Below are 18,976 nucleotides of genomic sequence, written 5' to 3'. Positions count from 1 at the left end.
GTAAAGTACTACAAGTGTACCAACATCCAAAGTATGGGGGTGCAAGAATAAGAGAGAGCAAGATATTGAAAACCTATTTGAAGAAATAATGACAGAAAACTTCCCCTTCCTAGTGAAAGAAATAGACTTACAAGTCCAGGAAGCGTAGAGAACCCCAAACAAGAGAAATCCAAAGAGGACCACACCAAGACACATCATCATTAAAATGCCAAGCACAAAAGACAAAGAGAGAATCTTAAAAGCAGCAAAAGAAAAACAGTTAGTTACCTACAAAGGAGTACCCATACAACTGTCAGCTGATTTCTCAACAGAAACTATGTAGGCCAGAAGGGAGTGATGAATAGCAAGAACCTTCAACCAAGAATTCTCTACCCAGCAAAGCTATCATTTAGAATTGAAGGTCAGATAAAGAGCTTCACAGACAAGAAAAAGCTAAAAGAGTTCATCACCACCAAACCAATATTATATGAAATGCTGAAAGGTGTTCTTTAATAAGAGGAAGAAGAAGAAAAAGGTAAAGATAAAAATTATGAACAACAAAGTGACAACAAATACATATCTATCGACAAGTGAATCAAAAAATTAAGTTAATAAAAAAATCTGATCAACAGAATAAACTGGTGAATAGAAAAGGATAAGGGGCATGGAAATGGAGTGGACTGACAATTCTCAGGTGGGGAAAGGGTGTGGGGAGGTGTGGGAAGAGATTGAACAAAGATCTTATACTATGGACATAGATAGTGGGGTGATGAGAGCCTGGGGTGGGGTGAGAATCCAGTGTAGGGGAGCTATGTGGGAAAAAGAGAAACATCTGTGATAATCTGAACCATAAAGATTTTAAAAACTATATATACCTGGTGCTACCTCCAAACATTATAAATTACAGTATGTGGAGACTGGTCTGGGAAATTGCATTTTGAATGAGAACTTTATTTTTGGAGTACTTTAGTCACCTCATTTTAAGAAGTAATATTCAAAGGAAAAGTTAATCAAATTTATTAATGGCATGCATGGAAACAAACAGATCCTATTAAAGGAAGATTAAAAGATGAGAGTAAGGAGGCTAGTGCTGTAGCAATATCACATCTAAACACAGTCACATGGACAGATTCATACTCTGGGGCTTAAAGGAATATCCATTTACAGATCTGCATAGGATTCACTTGCATGGACCTCAACTCCCTCTTCAGAGCTACTTCCCTCAAATATGAATGTCTTTTCTCTAGCAGCAGTCAGTTCAATAAACACTATGGGAAATATTCCTCTTAGATTTCCTTTCCAATACAAATTAAATATATGGTGTCCCCCAAAAATGTATACACACTTTCACTTTGAATATGTATTAACCAATGGGTTAAATCGGAAAGGAAAGAAACATCAATTGAGCTATCAGCTGTTAAGTGTCTGTACATTTTGGGGGGACACCCTGTAACTAAACTCTTTTTTTTTTTTTGGCTTCAGATTTGATGTCAGTGGATATGGAGAATAAGTGGGAGACAATGGTTCAACAATAAATTCAATTTATAAACAAGTAAATAAATACATAAAAATAATCTTCCAAAAAGAGAGAATTTCCAAGTGCAAATTGGCCCTCCCCTTGGCAGAGTACTAACAACCTGGCCTATTTCCACCCAGACTATTTCTACCCAGACCACCAAAACTCTAACATGAATCTTGTCTCTCTTTCTCCAGGTCCTTTGGTCAACTGAGATTTCTCTCAATATTCTGCATAGTTAAGGACAGAGAACTTGGACATTAGAAATTACAGAGAAACTTTATCACAAGCAAGCTTGCTGCAAAGTCTCTGACTTGTGGTTAGATGACAACTGGGCTCCATTTATTGTAATATTAGTGGCCCGGTGCACAAAAATTTGTGCACTGGGGGTGGGGAGTGGGGTGGGGAGTGTCCCTCAGCCCAGCCTGCACCCTCTCCAATCTGGGACCTCTGGAAGGATGTCCTACTGCCGGTTTACAGGGATTGGGCCTAAACTGGCAGTCAGACATCCCTCTCACAATCTGGGACTGCTGGCTCCTAACCACTCACCTGCCTGCCTGCCTGATTGCCCCTAACCACTCTGCCTGACCGCCTGCTTGCCTCCAACTTCCCCCCACTGCCAGCCTACTTGCCCCCAAATGCCCCCCCCCCCCGCCAGCCTGATCACTCCCAACTGCCCCTGTACCAATGTGCTCACCCCAACTACCCCCTCTGTCAGCCTGCTCACCCCTAACTGCCCTCCCTCCTTGCTGGCCTGCTTGCCCCCAACTGCCCCCTGCTGGCCTGCTCACTCCAAATCGCTCCATCTTCTATTCCATTTGTGTCCTTTCCACCCCTAAGTTAATGTCATGTCCTTAATATGTGGTTATGAGATGTCTCTGTGCCTGAGCTGGGAAACCTTTCACGTTTCTCTTTCCTTTCCTTTCATCTCAGGAAAACTGAGCTCTGCGGTTTGTTGGGACCAAAGGCCCTGGGAATACAATGCTGAGCCCTCTGAACTCATTTTATTCTTTATTGTATTATTTGATTCCTGGGGCTGAATTAAACATGAAAACAGAAGGAAATATACCCTTAGATATAGAATCTGAGATTTAGAATCTGAGATATAGAATCCAGAGATTTCTGCAGGAGTTGACACTGAGGCATGAGACACATGTGTTTATTGGTCAATTTCCTCAACTATGGAACAAAGGTTGATCCTGCCCTTTTTGGAGGTTGGATATGATGCATCCAGAGGGATTAACTGGCAGCTCTGAGAGGAAGATCAGAAGTCAACAGACACTTGTTTCCTTTACCCAGACAGAGTTAGAAAAACACAACTCCTTTATCATAGCAGCCAGGGCCATGCCTGTGGGAGGAGGAGCAGGGAACCAGGGCTTCCCCCTTGCTCCTTCCCTGCCCTCCCACCCTCCATCCCTGCACTGGTCCAGCTGCTATCCCTATCATGGAACCCCTCAACTCAGGCTCTTGCCCCGCCCATGCCACAGGGAGGAGCATGCAGTTTCTTGCAGACACAGAAGCAACTGTGGAGTAGGGAGGTGGCGTTATTCCCCTGAGCAGGTGCTGAAGTCCTTGTTGAAGTCTCCACTCCGGAGCCTGTGAGTCCGAGTCCTGGGAGGCTGCACAGTGGAGGCGCCACATTCCTTTCAGTAGAAACTGAAGATTGATCGGAGCCTGCCAGCTGAGGGGAAGGATCAGGAGGTCTGCCTTGCGCCCATTCGCCAATCCCCAGTCCCGCTTTGTAGATTGCGCCTCCTGAGCCCTGCGCTGGCCGGGGCGCACGTGGGGTGGAGCCCCCGCAATCGCAGCACCCCACCTGAGCCCCGTGCTGGCCGGGGCTGCATACGGGGCGGGGCCCCCTGCGATCACCGCGCCCCGCCTGAGCCCCACGCTGCCTGGGGCCGCACACTGGGGCCTGGATGGCAGCTCCCGCTGTCCCGCCCTGCCTACAGTATGCAAATTAGCTGCCATGTTGCTCTGATTGGCTGGTGGGCATAGAAAAGGTACGGTCAATTTGCACCTTTGTCTTTTATTAGATAGGATATTGTGAAATGGCTACAATGAAATAGAAGGCAAGAATAACAGAAAAAGACTTACCCACCCTTGAATTGATGAAAGGACACCCTTCCTTCTCCCTTGATCCATTCCTACTGCATGTGTGGTCCTTGGACAATCAGCAGCAGAATCACTTGGTAGCTCATTAGAAATGTGGACTTTTGAGCCTTCTCCCTGATCTATTCAATCAGAAACTTTGTGGGTGGAGCCTCTCAATCTTCATTTCTAACAAGTTCCTCAGATATTGTATGCCTATTAAAATGTCAAAAAGCTTTGACTGACTGCACAAAGTAACCTAAACTGGAGAGAAACCATCCTACCCATGAAGAAAGGGAGGCCCCAATTTTCTGTCATTTATATATTTTATTTTAATTCTCAGGGAAAACAAACCCCCTCATTTGGAAGTCTTTATTACTTCATAAAATAAAAAAGAATTTTAAAAAGAAGACAGGGAAGCAGCGTGAAACTACAGAACTACTTTTTATCACCTCCCCCAAGTGCAGAAATCCTCTCCACACCCCTGGGAGCAGGAGATTCGGGGAGAACTCATGGTAGATAGTTGACCCTCAATATTCTTCAGAAAATGGATAATAGGGGTGACCTACAGCACTGAAAGAGAAAGAGAAATATATACTTACTCAGTCTCATGCTGTCAATGAGAGGGTTTCTCTGTGGATGCAGTCAGGATGAACTAAAAACTCTCTATTTCCAACCATGCCCTTCCTTCTGCCTCAACACACAGACATGCAGCTCCTGGTCCATGTGCTCAATTCCCACATTCACATGGGGTAGAAAAGCCAAGTGACAGGTAGTTTTCTTTAGATTGGAGTTTGCCATAGGATGTGACAGCCAGGGCTGAAATGTGGTGGTTGTTTTAGCCCATGTGCCACTTTTGTCCCTAGATCATGAGAACGTTCACAGTGACAATTCTGCTGCTCTTTTTAACCAATTCCTTCAACAATTCAGTGTCCCCCTGTTAAGGAACTTGTACTCTCTTAAGGAGATTATATTTATGCCTGCATAACCATACATGTCAAATGAAATTACTGCTTTCATACAATTTATAAGAATACTTGTTATTCAGTAATTAGTGTTGCTGTCATTTTTTTTCCAGATTCTTATTTTCCTTTTAAATGTTGTCTTATCTGATTCAATTTCATTAAAGAGTGCATTCTGAGAAATTCTGTGTGCCAGGACCTGTGCTGTTGACAAAGGGCTATGAAGACAGGTGCACATCACCACAGGCCTAATGAAGATCACAGACTGACTTAAAAGACCTGGGAACAGAAAGATACTACCCAAATTTTTTCATCTATAATGTCTTTTCTCAAATTCACAACATAGCTTTAAAAACAAAGGGTTTGAGATCTTTCTTTTGAAAAAAATCTTTATTCTATAACTAAAATTCTATTCCCTTATCTCTAAACTCCCTTACAAACTCCTCTCATTTGATGAGTCTTCCTTCTCTTCCATCCTGAGACCCTCCTGCAGTTACTGAACAAGGGGCCTGTGATGTTGTGAATAAGTCGAAGTCAAGGAGTCAGGGGCTGCCAGGGGCTAGTCTTCTGATGGACAAATGTGACCCTGAGCAAGTCTGAAGTCTAGAAACCAGAGAAATCCAGAGGATCTTATGTTGGTGTATGCCGCTGGGGACACATCAGTCACTAGGGGCAGATAATTTCATGGCCCATTTATAATTCACTTTGGTGAGATTATAGGATGGAGGAAATGGTGCTTGTGATAAGGATAAAAGGCCAACGGAGGGAGAAATTTGGAAGAAATGGACAATGCCTTGGAAAAGGAATACCCAGTTAAGGAGAAATGCCACTGACCCTTTGGGGAAGCAGTGGAACTAGGTCCAAGGATGCCTTTCTGACACCCACACATACACTTGCCTTCCTGGGCCCATCCTCCATTGAAAATATTAATGTTGCCCTGACCGGTTTGGCTCAGTGGATAGAGCGTCGGCCTGTGGACTGGAGGGTCCCGGGTTCGATTCCAGTCAAGGGCATGTGCCTTGGTTGCGGGCACATCCCCAGTGGGGGGTGTGCAGGAGGCAGCTGATCGATGTTTCTCTCTCATCAATGTTTCTGACTCTCTATCCCTCTCCCATCCTCTCTGTAAAAAATCAATAAAATATATTTTAAAAAATATTAATGTTACATTTTATAGTTGTGTTAGAAAAAAATGAATAGAGTCAAGGTTGGATTCATTATTACATGGTCATTAATATAACCATGTTTCCTCCTGATTTTAAAAAGCATTAAAGATGAAACATTTTCATAGGCTCCTATAAACAATAACGTAACCTGAGCCACTTTAAAATGGCACCAGAGCTGCCACACCAGAGGAACTAATTCCCCAGCATGTGTTATGCCTCACATTTTATGGAATGTTAAAAAGGGCAAAATACCCTTTTGACTGGGCATAGGCAACACTGTCTCAGGGAACTGTTTGCGAGGATTACAAGAAAACAGTTATCATGAGTAATGAATTAATGACTACTAGACTGAAAATTAAAACCATTTTTTAGAATTAACATCACTGCTTTCCTTCTGGAGATGTAATTATTGTCCTCCTTCCCTTTCTTCTAAATACCCACTGCCTCTGTCTCCCAATCTGAACATTATTGGGGCTTCTATCTAATTAATGTTTTCCCATTAGCTATTCTGCTTGATCTCAACAAGTACTTGTTCCCTCTTACTTTGAAAGGCCTTTTCTTTTTAGATTAGCACTCCTAAAAGCAGCGGTTCTCAACCTGTGGTCACGACCCCTTTGGGGGTCGAATGACTCTTTTACAGGGGTCGCCTAAGACCATTGGAAAACACACATATAATTACATACTGTTTAGTAGCAAAATTACAGTTATGAAGTAGCAATGAAAATAATCTTATGGTTGGGGTTCACCACAACATGAGGAACTGTATTAAAGGGTAGCGGCATTAGGAAGGTTGAGAATCACTGCCTAAAAGTATTGTGGGCAGTCGGTACTGTGTCTTCTGTGTCAAATGGGTAAGTCATATCTGAGTGGTCGTATGTATATCAAGCGCAGGAATTAGGGCATAAAAGTCATGAATTTACCATGATGCAAACTTTGGCCATTTTACTTATGTTCTGCTCATATTTCTGTTGGGTCAGAGCCAGAGCCTAGAGTAAACCTCTGGTCTGAGGTCACCAGGAAGCTCTTGTTTTACTTCTGCACCAGAAATCAGGCCTCTCTGATTTAAGGAAGCTGAGTCCCTGTGCTAACCTACACACTACAGAAGACAACCCAGGGAAACAATCTACAAGTCACTTACAATGATAATTTTAAAAATCTGAAATTTCTTTTGAGGCTTTCAATTGCATTCATGTCTTCTGGAGTCAATTCAAACTCCAAAATGTGGAAGGAAGGCAAGGATCACATTAAACTCTCCCCTAATGCAAGGGGCTTCCACCTGGGAGCATGAGGACTTCCTGGTGGACAGAGGAAAGGGGACCACTAGGAGAAGCATCTGCTGCCATCACTTCCGGGTGTACTGGCCTGAGAACTACCCCCCTGGGTTCACCATGGCTCCTGTCCCACTCCTCCTCCTCCTCTGTTCCACTCCACAAAAGAAAGGCTTTTATACATCATCGATCCCAAATGTCTCTGTGTGAATAGTTTGCAAAAGAAAAAAACTAGTTTTTTTTTCCTAAAAATAATAGATAGTTAGACAATCTGGACAAAATGCTTGCAGACTGGACCAAACTTTAGTCCTTGCCCCTGCCCTGTCACACAAAAATCCTCAAATTTGACACAGCCTCAAACTTAAGCATGCTTTGGAAGAGCCACCCCCTGTAAAGGCCTCTCCAAGAAGCTACTGACCTCAAGCATTTGCTAATCAATTATTCAACCACACATCTGCTCATTCTCTCTCTAGTCAGGCTTACTTCCCTATAAAAGAAAAATCTGATTTATCTTGGAGACACTTATAGTCCCCACATTCAGACAGTTCTCCTTTCAAATAAGGTATCTCTTACTTAAGTTCAGATTTGTTTTTATTGATAATACAAATTGACACTCCCCTAATGGACAGTCAATTAATAGCAAAGCAGAAAGATCTTTGATAAGAAATATTAAATTCTGAAGCTCATTATTTCATCCAGGAATAATTTCATAGAAAACTCAGTGACTCTATCTAGATCTATGTATCTACTCATCTATCTATTATCTATCTACCCATTTTTTATTCATCATAAAAAAAGTACTCTAGAGGTTTTAAGTATCCTATCTAATAAAAGAGAAACATGGTAATTGGCGTACGACCGCTACCCTTCCCATTGGCTAATAAGGGAGATATGCAAATTAACTGTCAGCCAAGATGGCGGCCGGCAGACAGGCAGCTTGAAACTAACATGAGGCTTGCTTGCTTCAGTGACGGAGGAAACCAACTTTCCCCGCCTGCCTTGACGGCCTCTGAGCCTGCAGTTTGAAACATTTTAACAAATATAGAAGCAGAAAAAAAAACCCAGAAACCAGCTTTCAGCGAGCTGGGCTCTCAGAGCTGGAGTCAGAGCTGGAGTTATACATTGTTTCGATTACCTACTTTCAGCAGCGGAGGCCTAAGAGCTGGAGCCTCAGAGCTAAAGCTGGCCCAGAATTTAAAAAAAAAAAGAAAAAAAGGAGCGGTTGGGAGCTTCCGTCACCCGCCAGCCTGAAAACAGCCCTCAGCCCCTCACCCAGACTGGCCAGGCACCCCAGTGGGGACCCCCCACCCTGAAGGGTGGGTGACCAGCTGCAAACAGCCATCATACCCTCACCCAGGCTGGCCAGGCACCCCAGTGGGGACCCCCACCCTGAAGGGTGTGTGACCAGCTGCAAACAGACATCATTCCCTCACCCAGGCTGGCCAAGCACCCCAGTGAGGACCCCCACCCTGAATGGTGTGTGACCAGCTGCAAACAGCCATCATCCCCTCACCCAGGCTGGCCAGGCACCCCAGTGGGGACCCCCACCCTGATCCAGAACACCCTTCAGGGCAAACCAGCCAGCCCCACCCATGCACCAGGCCTCTATCCTATATAGTAAAAGGGTAATATGCCTCCCAGCACCGGGATCAGCGGAGCTGTGAGGCCTCCTGGCACCGGGATCAGCGTGACAGGGGGCAGTGCCCAAACCCCCTGATCGCCCTGCGGCTCTGTGTGTGACAGGGGGCGGGGCCACAACCTCCCTGTCCGCCCTGCTCTGTTTGTGACAGGGGAAGGCGCCCCAACCTTCTGATCAGCCCTGCTCTGTGCCTGATACGGGGGAGCTCCCCAACCTCTGATCACCCTGCGGCTCTGTGTGTGACAGGGTGCGGCGCCCCAACCCTGCCCCCTCACAGGCCCTCCTCTGTGTGTGACAGGGTAGAGCCATAACCTCCCCATTGGCCCTGCCCTGAGTGTGAGAGTGGCGGCGCCCCAACCTCCTGATTGGCCCTGCTCTGTGGGTGATAGAGGGCGGCGCCACAACCCCCACCCCTCCCATGGGCCTTGCTCTGTGTGTGATGGGGTAGAGCCATAACCTCCCCATTGGCCCTGCCCTGAGTGTGAGAGTGGTGGCGTCCCAAACCCTGATCGGCCCTGCTCTGTAGGTGATAGAGGGCGGCGCCCCAACCCCCTGATCCGCCCTGCTCTGTGAGTGACAGGGGGGAGCTCCTCAACCCCCTGATGGGCCCTGCTCTGTGCGTGACAGGGGGCAGCGCCCCAACCCCCGCATTGGCCCTGCTCTGTGCGTGACAGGGGGTGGCGCCGCAACCTCCCCATCGACCCTGCCTTGAGTGTGACAGGGGGCGGTGCCCCAACCCCCCAATCGGTCCTACCCTGAGCGTGACTGGGGGTGGCATCACAACCTCCCGATCTGCCCTTCTCTGTGCATGATGGGGCGGCGCCCCAACTCCCCAATCGGCCCTGCTGTGAGCCCGACCAGGGGCTGCACCTAGGGATTGGGCCTGCCCTCTGCCACCCGGGAGCAGGCCTAAGCCAGCAGGGCGTTATCTCCTGAGGGGTCCCAGACTGCGAGAGGGCACAGGCCGGGCTGAGGGGCCCCTCCTTCCCCCCGAGTGCACCAATTTTTGTGCACCGGGCCTCTAGTATATATATATATATATATATATATTGAGTTGCATGGAATTGAAAAATAAAATGGAATTTTTTCTGATTGGTTTAACAATAAAATTTAGATTTGCCTATTAGCTATTTCAATTAATTGGATAAACTAAACCTTTAGCTTCAAGGTTTTGGAGCAAATACATGATAAATAACATGCTCTAAATGTTATATTTTGCAAATGTTAAACCCATGATGAAATTGTTAGCTGTCATTTTAAAATAGTATGGAATTTACATAGTTTCTCATGAAATTCACAACAAAATAAGTTGAAGATCACTGATTGATCTAAGGGACCAGAAGATATATGAGGGAGAGTTTGTGGGGGAATCTTCATAAAGATAAATTTTTAAAAATATGTTCATTTGGTCAGTCTATAAACTTGTATGTAGCTTCCTACCGGCTCTTCTGGGGAAAAGATGGTAAAAGATGAGCCAGAGAGAGTCACTGCATTTAGGGTCTCCCAGTCTAGAAGGCACACAGATATATAAACAAGCAACTGTCTAGGTCTTTTCAGGCATTCTGTAGGGATTTTGTGGCCTATCTCTGTATCTTGATAGAAGGGAGCTTTTTAATCTCTCTTATTAAGTCTAGCATAATTTGGCTCATCAATGCCCCACAAGGAAACTATGCATATCTTAGAACCAACATTAAGTTTAAAATAAACTATTTTTTTCAATTTATCTAGAACTATTGAAAAAAAACCCACACTACTTTCTTCCTAAAATATTAAAGAAAAAAATTTCTACAAAAATCATCTCTTGCAGAGCTTTTGCATTTACACACACTTTCAACTTCATCTTGTAAAATGAGACATTATCTGATTACCCTGGAGAGAATAAGAACATTTTGGTTTGCATCATGTTTACTAATTTATGGAAGTATTTCACATTCCCCTCCGCCTTTTTTTTTTGTTTCCAGTTGTCCAGTTTCACAACTTTGAAGCACAAAGACCTTATTTGGCCAAAGGGCAGTCTAAAAATCCTTAGTTTTGCTCTTCTATGATGTATTCTAATGAAGCCACATGGAAAAACAAGGGTGAAGCCTCAGTTAGCACAGGCCTATCCTATTTTTCTCTGCATTAAAACCATAAAAGCACCATCAAAACTATAAGCCAGCGGGCACTGATCTGAAATGGGTATTTTAGTGAGTGACAGCATCATTGCCAAGTGACACACCCCTTTGTATTCCCCCTGAAATCTACAACTTATTGACATCCAGAACCCAACACAGGTTCCTGTGCTCCACACACTAAAAGATCCACGCACCAGTACTCTGGAAGGTGATCTTATTGGAATGTCTAGGAGAGGAGGGAAGTGGGTGAGCGGGAGGGGGGAGACCAGGGACAGACCCATCACTGCAGCAAAACTGAACCTACAGCTCCAGCAAACATAGTAGTGATTGAGGAGTCAGGGTGCAGGCTTTACAACACAAACCACGGGAGGGCAGCAGCTCAGCCACATTCCTAACGCCCTCCCTGCCCCCCCCCCCCCCAAATGCAGATTCCTCCTCAGTTTCACCACCACAGACCAGGAGCAGGAACAGAACCAAGTCTCCAGGCACCAGGCCACAGCACAGTGCTGCCAGTGGTCACAGGAAATGAGGCAGCAGCCCCTTGGCCTCACAAATGGGCTCCCCTCAACTGGCCCCATCCCCTGCAATAGTTGTGGTGCCCTGAGACCCAGATAAGCCAGATCCTGCACCAGCATCCAGGACCTGGTAACCCCCCAACCATGTCCAAGGCTAAACCTCCTACACCTTGACTCACAAGCATGCCCTCCCCAAGCTTAACTAGTATAGGTAAGAGGAAACGAAAACTGCCCTATCCTACCATCTACTGGAAAACTAAAGACCCCAAATTATCAACCTGCTCAATTGTGGAAAGCAAAATGTTCCTAAATAAGAAAAGTGTTCACTACTTCAAATACACCAGCAGAGGAACAAGCCATCAAGCAGCATGGACCACCAAGATAACACTAACATAGGAAGACAATGACAGTTCTCAGAAAGGAACTCAAAATAGCAGACAATTTTTACATAAATGAGAGAGAAATCAAAACAACAGTCATGAGGAAACTCAATGAGATACAAGAACACTCAAAAGGCAGTTCAGTGAGCTCAGGAATAAAATTAAGGAACAGAGGAGAACTTTACCAAAGAGATGAAAACTGTACAAAGAACCAAACAAATTCTGGAGCTAAAGAACTCAATAAATGAGATGAGGAATGGATATATTAATAACTGATACACAATGAAAACTAGTGGCAATATCAAGACTGCCTATCATTGCCATCTTAGTCATCAGTCATTCAAGGGCTGGCAAGATATTCAGACATAAGGGAACTTCCTTTAAAAATGCAAATACAAAACAAATTATAAATTCAAATATTTATTTAGTTTAACTATTTAGAAAATGTACAACTTCTCAGCAAAACATTTTATAAAAACTGAAATAAAAACTGAAATAAAGTAGAAATTAAGAATTTTCTTTTATGTAAAAAGATGACAAAACTTTCCACTTAAAAATAGAAATTAATGCTTTTAACAGTATAAGTTTATTTAATTCATAAAAATTAGGAATTCTCAAAATAGGAATCAGCAAATTTCCTATTGCATACAAACTGTTATTAGGATTTCCAACACAAGGTGTCTCCAGGAAGGGCCTCTTATTAGTTCTCTGCTTGCCGTTTCTGAAACGAGAAGAAATTCGGTGCTGATTTCTGTTAGCTGCCCCTTAGAACTGCAAAGATTGTAAACAACAAATACTTAGTATTTTATTTTCCCCTAAGAGACTTGCATTCTTTTAAGTAGCCACAGTAATAAAGGGAATTTCCCATTACATTGCATTTTAGCAATGAAAATGTATCAAAGCTCATTTACTATATTCAGGTATAGGTTCTAAATTATTGTAAAAAAGTACTGATGTTTCTAAGAAGTTGTGGGGAAGGGGTCCCATAACTAAGGAGTAATCCAAAGTTGGGAGGCTATCAGTGATGTAGATGGCTTATCAGGTAATACTCACTGCCTTCTGGGAGGGCTGTACTTATAAGACCCCTTCCACAGGGCCACCAGACCCGTCCCTCCTTGCCCACCACCACATTGTTGTCTGTGTGCATGCATAGATGCTCTTTAGCTAATCTCTTCCCCTTCCTTTCTCCAGTCCCCCTCCCCTCCTCTCTGACATTTGCCAGTCTGTTTCATGTATGCATGCCTCTGGTTCTATTTTGTTCATCTGTTTATCTTGTTCCTTAGATTGCACACGTTATTAAGGAGGTTCTATGGTATTTGTCTTTCTCTGACTTATTTTGCTTAGCAAAAAATCTTTCTTTTATTAGTACTCACACATTCTGATAACTCAAAGAATAATAAAATCAATTTAAATTCTTAAATATGGACAACATAAATTAATAATTGTATAATTTTTTGATCATGACTTTTATTTTTTCCTAATAGTCTTGTTTTTCATCAAATCATCTTAAAAATAAAATGATCCTCTAGGAAGAATAATTCTGCAAGATCAACTCAGTGCTGGTAATGATGGAAACTAAAGTACTGAAAGGAGAAACATGCCACCTTACTTCCTGAAACCTACAGAACAAACTGCTATTAAGGGAAGAAGGGTAAACACATAAATTGCCTGTATCCAAAGTAAAATGAACTAAAGCTATTCAGGGACAATAAATTAACCTGGAAAAATTGCCAGACTAGTTCTCATCTATATGCTACGTCGGGTCTTGCACATTCTCCAATCCTCCCTAGACACTGTTCTTCTTCATGGTGTTTTGCCCTATTTATTTCCATTTGTCGTCTGATTCTTATTGCTTCTTGTTTCCACACTCTATTCTAGTCGTCATTTCTTCTCATTGCTTTTGAAGTACTTTGAATTCTTTCTCCTGCTGAACTGTATTTTCTTCAGGGCAATGCTTACATTTTGAAGCTGCTATAAGCTCATCATTCCGCATGAATGAAATAATAGAGTTTGGTTATGAAGGTGTGGGCACCTGTCTGAAATTTTTTTAAAAATTTAAGTTCTTTATAGTTTAACAGCATGAAATTCTGAAACAAATCCAATTGCAATAAAATGTTAATTGCACTGTGGTTGAGTTTTAAAATGTGGAACCTTGAGTTACTCAGAATCAAGGCCAAAGTGAAAATGACCAGGAATCCCAAAAAAATATTTACTGCCCTTGTCTTTGTCACACAACGTCTGCACTTGATTTTAGACTCTTTTTTTTCTATGACTTTTTCATGTCTCTCCTCCACAAAATGACTATACATTGTCTCTTAATAGGAAATCCCATTCCTCTTCCCCATCTTAACACTTCACAATCTTTAAAAACATTTTTAGGGATATTATATTGAAGTATTCAGGACTGAGTCACCAAATGCCTCCAAAAATAACATTTTCAATATGAGTATAATTTATTAATCTGATATATTTGGATTCTAATGCCATAAGTCTTTTACTGAACTACAAACTGGTGAATAGGATATGGTGACTGTTGTGTGACTGCTATGTCTGGGTGCCATCTGACTTTTTCCCTAGGGGAGCTCACCCTGGGAACCCAGCCACCAGGTTGTGAAGAACGAAGCAGCCCAGGCCACATGGTCAGCCCTCACACAGGTATCCAGCTGACACTGCCCCAGTGAACGTCCCAGCCAAAAGCCTTCTGCAACTGTCTAACCAGAGAGGGAACCAGCCTCAAGATGATTCCACTTCCCAGCTTCACGTCATACCAGCTGGTGGAAAGGAAATGAGGTGGCCTCACTGCAGATTTGTGAACAAAGTAAATGCTATTTTAAGATAGGAGGTTTGGAAATGGTTTATTAAACACAATAAATAACTGGCACAAATACTGATAGAACAATAGAGTGCTGACACTAAAAAGGAAACACACACACTCATGGGAGTGCCTCTGAACAGGAGGTAGGTAGAACCCGACATAAGGTAGTGAAGTGTGAAAATGAACACCAAGAGGGCCTCCAAGAAACACTGAGTGGAGCCCTCATAGCTCCTGAGGAGGCTGACAGCAAGGGCTTAAAATGTGACACTGAAAGAGAATTAATAGGGATTCTCGCTAGGAAGCAGCTGAAATTGAAATCAATGCGAAAGATAAGCTAAAGAAGGACAATTAAATATAAAAGATACTGGGTTTATGGGTTTCAAATACCCGTTTCCCATTTATAACTTCTCCCACATGTCCAATTGTCAAATAACGCCAAAACAAAGAAATGGCTTTCTGGGTTCATATCAAATCCAGTGTATTCTAGGAAAATATGGTCTAAGGATGAAGCTAAGACTTATAAAACCCTAAGAGCTCAGAAACATTAATGTGGTGCCTCAAATTCCTTTAAAGATTTTCAGAATGTAAGAATTTTAAAGGAGCTGTCCTACAACATCTCCTGGAAGCCCAGGTGAAGAGCTTATCTGAAAACAATTTGTAAGGTGGCTTTTCTAATGCCATGAACCCTAATAAAACTCATAGGAAACTCAAAGCTCCTAAGAGAATTGTAGTAACACAAACCTTGCCTGCTAGCTCCTGAAGGGAGACCAAGACAGTACACAATAAAAAGAGGCCTGTGGGTTTTCAGATGTTCTACAGGGAGGAAGCAGGCTAAGACAAGAGCTGTAAGCACAGGTCATTTCTTATGAAAAGGACAGAGCAAAGGCTCAGAGGGCACAAGCCAAGGTCCACAGAGAAGCATTCCATGGTTAAGCATAAGTTTTTCTTTCCTCAGGGAGGAAACAGAGAACATTTTAAATTTCAGTGGAAAAACCTCCTCTAGTTTACTTCAAGCTTACTTGTACTTTATACCACAACGTTTCTCCATAGAAAACAAATTGGCTTTAAAATTTTGAGATTTCATATTGAGACATTTATTTTTTATCTTTTAACATTTTTTTTTAGTCCTCACCCAAGGATATTTTTCCATTGATTTATTTTAGAGAGAGTGCAAGAGATAGGGAAAGAAACATTAATGGCCAGGGAGGAGCCCACAACCAAGGTATGTGCCCTTAACCAGAATCAAATCCCATACTATCCACTGAGCCAAACCAGTTAGGGCTCAAATTAAGACATTTCTAAAGAGGAATGGTGACAGTCCAGATTTTAATCTTCTCCTCCCCAGGCATTGAGTCTATGAAGTATGAGTTAAACACAATGAAGTAAATGGCTAATTCAGCAGATCCTGTTACCAGAATTTCATGGAATGGAAGTAAAGTGGGAGGCATTGGGTTAGAGGTTAAAGGTCTGAATGGAGAAAAAAAAGAATGGGTGTCATCTTTGGAAGCCCCTTCCCCATCATGTCACAGTATTAGCAAAACATAAGCTGGCCACAGGCTTTATCAAGAAACAAAATATCTCCACAAAATTAGAATTAAAAACATTCCACTACACTGACTTTTATTATTATACTAGAGGCCCAAAGCATGAAAATTCATGCACTCATGGGAGGGAAGGGGGAGGTCTCTCAGCCAGGCCTGTGCCCTCTAGCAGGCAGACATCTCCCTAGCAGTCCAGGAGCCCTCGCTCCTTACTGCCCACCTGCTCGCTACTCCTTACCACTTAGCTCACTGATCCTTAACGCTGCTGCTGTGCTTGCCAGCTGTGAGCTTGGCTTCTGGCTGAGCAGTGCTTCCACTGTGGGAGCACACTGATCACCAGGTAGTATCTCCTGTGTTGAGCGTTTGCCCTTTCGTGGTCAGTGCATTTCATAGCGACTAGTCATTCTGCAGATTGGGTTGATTTGCATATTAGGTTTTCATTATATAGGATAAAACGTGTTAATATGCAAGAGACTGGGAAAGAGTACTCATAAAATTTGATTTGGTACTGGCATAACGACAGACTTATCCATCAATGAAGTAGAAGGGAGAATCCAAACATTAACGCTCACCTTTATGGCCCAGTGATTTTTGACAAGGGTGCCAAATAATTAAATCATATATGTATAATCCTTTTAACAATTTCTCCTGGGACAACTGGATATCCATAAGCTAATGAATAAAATTAGACCTGTACCTCATACCATATTTTTTTTTTATGTTTATTTATTTATCTTTATTTATTTTTTTTTTTAGGGATTTGGAATTTTATTTTATTTATTTTTATTTATTTATTTATTTATTTATTTATTTATTTATTTATTTATTTTACAAAGGGTATTACATATGTATCCATTTTATCCCCCCGCCCTAGACAGTCCCCTAGCCTCCCCTACCCCCCAGTGTCTTATGTCCATTGGTTATGCTTATATGCATGCATACAAGTCCTTTAGTTGATCTCTTACCCCCCTACCTCCTGCCCCCCAACCCTCCCCGGCCTTCCTGCTGCAGTTTGACAATCTGTTTGAGGCAGCTCTGCCTCTGTATCTATTATTGTTCAAAAGTTTATAATGGTCTCTATTGACCATGAATGAGTGAGATCATGTGGTATTTTTCCTTTATTGACTGGCTTATTTCACTTAGCATAATGCTCTCCAGTTCCATCCATGCCGTTGCAAATGGTAAGAGTTCCTTCCTTTTTAGAGCAGCATAGTATTCCATCGTGTAGATGTACCACAGTTTTCTAATCCATTCATCTACTGATGGGCACTTAGGCTGTTTCCAGATCTTAGCTATGGTGAATTGTGCTGCTATGAACATAGGGGTGCATATATCCTTTCTGATTGGTGTTTCTGGTTTCTTGGGGATATATTCCTAGAAGTGGGATCACAGGGTCAAATGGGAGTTCCATTTTCAGTTTTTTAAGGAAACTCCATACTGTCTTCCATAGTGGCTGCACCAGTCTGCATTCCCACCAGCAGTGCACAAGTGTTCCTTTTTCTCCACATCCTCTCCAGCACTTGTTGTTTGTTGATTTGTTGATGATAGCCAGTCTGACAGGTGTGAGATGGTACCTCATTGCTGTTTTGATTTGCATCTCTCGGATGATTAGTGACTTTGAGCATGTTTTCATATGTCTCTTGGCTTTCTGAATGTCCTCTTTTGAAAGGTGTCTATTTAGGTCCTTTGCCCATTTTTTGATTGGATTGTTTATCTTCCTTTTGTTAAGTTGTATAAGTTCCCTATAAATTTTGGAGATTAGGCCCTTATCAGATATGTCATTGGCAAATATGTTTTCCCACACAGTGGGTTTTCTCGTTGTTTTGTTGATGGTTTCTTTTGCTGTGCAGAAGCTTTTTATTTTGATGTAGTCCCATTTGTTCATTTTTTCTTTAGTTTCAAGTGCCCTAGGAGCTGTATCAGTGAAGAAATTGCTTCGGCATATGTCTGAGATTTTGTTGCCTTTGGATTCTTCTAGAATTTTTATGGTTTCCTGTCGTACATTTAAGTCCTTTATCCATTTTGAGTTTATTTTTGTGTATGGTGTAAGTTGGTGGTCTAGTTTCATTTTCTTGCATATATCTGTCCAATTTTCCCAACACCATTTATTGAAGAGACTATCTTGGCTCCATTGTATGTTCTTGCCTCCTTTGTCAAATATTAATTGAGCATATTGGTTCGGGCCGATTTCTGGGCTCTCTATTCTATTCCATTGATCTATATGCCTATTCTTGTGCCAGTACCAGGCAGTTTTGAGAACAGTGGCTTTGTAATACAACTTGATATCTGGTATTGAGATCCCACCTACTTTGTTCTTTTTCAGGATTGCTGCAGCTATTCGGGGTCTTCTTTTATTCCAGATGAATTTTTGGAAAGTTCGTTCTAGATCTCTGAAGTATGTCGTTGGTATTTTAATGGGAAGTGCGTTGAATTTATAGATTGCTTTGGGTAGTATGGACATTTTAATGATGTTGATTCTACCAATCCATGAACACGGTATGTTCTTCCATCTGTTTATGTCTTCCTCTATATCTTTTTTCAACGTCCTGTAGTTTTCTGAGTAGAGGTCTTTTACCTCTTTAGTTAAGTTTATTCCTAGGTAGCTTAATTTTTTTGGTGCAATGGTAAACGGGATTGTTTTTATAATCTCTCTTCCTGAAAGTTCACTATTGGTGTATAGAAATGCCTCAGATTTCTTGGGGTTAATTTTGTATCCTGCTACATTGCCAAATTCATGTATTAAGTCTAGTAGCTTTTTGATGGAATCTCTAGGGTTTTGTATGTATAATATCATGTCGTCTGCAAATAAGGACAGTTTTACTTCCTCTTTTCCAATTTGGATGCCTTTTATTTCTTCTTCTTGCCGAATTGCAATGGCTAACACTTCCAGTACTATGTTGAACAGGAGTGGTGAGAGGGGGCATCCCTGTCTTGTTCCTGTTCTTAGGGGAAATGGTGTTAGTTTTTGTCCATTGAGTATGATGTTGGCTGTG

This window comes from Myotis daubentonii, chromosome 1, assembly GCF_963259705.1.
Source record: "Myotis daubentonii chromosome 1, mMyoDau2.1, whole genome shotgun sequence".
NCBI classification, from domain to species: domain Eukaryota; kingdom Metazoa; phylum Chordata; class Mammalia; order Chiroptera; family Vespertilionidae; genus Myotis; species Myotis daubentonii.
This window is presented reverse-complemented; position numbering follows the sequence as displayed.